Consider the following 1,418-nt stretch of genomic DNA (forward strand, 5'->3'; position numbering starts at 1 on the left):
CGTTCTCCCAATTCTCACTAAATGGGGAGCTTGACTTGAAATTCGCCTCTTCACAAATTATCTGGCCGTATAATCTTTGTTCTGGTAAACCGAACGTAATTTTGCCAGAATCTGGACTCTCGGATGTCACACCCTCAGTACAAGGTAAATCCACAGCAGCAGTTTCACAAATCGAAGGAAACTTTGAAACATAGATCGCCTACGGACAGCAATTTTTTGTGTGCAGCCGTTGATGTGTCTACAAAAACCAGATGGCAGAAAAGAACAACGTACCACGTTGCCTCAAGAATTTTGAAAACTCCTAGCAATGCCGTTTTAGAAGAGCAAGTGGTTGCTATTACATGTGAGTCGCCACTTTGTCACTTATGCTTACACCTCAGTGCGCTACTAGTAATCTTTTTGCCACGAGCAAGGGGGTAGCGGGACGTGGATCCCGAACCAAGGGTTGGGGGGGGGGTGCCTGGCCGAAGGCCGAAAAAAAAAGGTGACACCCATCAATTTGGTGGCAGAAGTGGTCAGTGACCTGCCTGTCGCGACGTTGGATCGCTCTAGTAGATGTCCTAGCTGTTGTAGATACTTACTTGGCCATAGTAGACAGCAAGAAGCAATTTTGAACCCCCCAACATCTGGCAAAGAAATCACGGTAATGAATTTAACAAAAACATAGACCATGGGTACTATTGCTAATTGAGGTTGAAATAAGAGTCAAATTACAGCCAACAGCTTCATTGTGCAGAGTGTAATACTGATGTGCATGTTGGTACCGGTGGGATGAGTAACTTGAACGTGCATCGAGACTCAAAAACATGCAGAGAGAACAAGTCCGCCAACACATGACCCCCACAAAAGAAAGAGAAGTCCTCAGCTTTTTTAACCAGAAAACCATACAACAAAATACCCCTTGGGTCTCATGGCAGGGGAAAAGGAAGAGAGAACTGTGGTTGGGTGGTGATGTGCAAAGCGCGAGGTTGCAAAACAGGCTGCGTGCGTGCCCTGTGAGATTTGTCAAATGTTTTCGCGTTTTATGTAGAAAAAAAATTCTGAAAACATAAGCATGGGAAAAACATACTCTATTAGGAAGGTAGGGGTAAGGGGCTGTCAAGGAGGACTCTGAAAAAAAAATAACGAGTGTTGGTCTCTTTTCCACATTCCGCCACCCCCTTGTCTACAGTTCATTTTGAGTTTTTCTGCCTTCCTTAGTGTAATATAACACACTAGAAATATATTATAGTTACTGTAATGTCTAAGCATGCATTCCAGAGATTCCCCCATCAAAAATGAGATGGATGGAGAACAGATGATGATTTGTTATTACAAGTGGTTTTCAACACAGACAAATAAGAGGCTACAGCCGAAAGTCCAGGCATCATGGGCTTTCACGTGCGCTTCTCAAAGTTATGCCAATGTCACAACATGGA

Source organism: Laccaria bicolor, genomic scaffold (assembly GCF_000143565.1).
Source record: "Laccaria bicolor S238N-H82 LACBIscaffold_3 genomic scaffold, whole genome shotgun sequence".
Lineage (NCBI taxonomy): Eukaryota > Fungi > Basidiomycota > Agaricomycetes > Agaricales > Hydnangiaceae > Laccaria > Laccaria bicolor.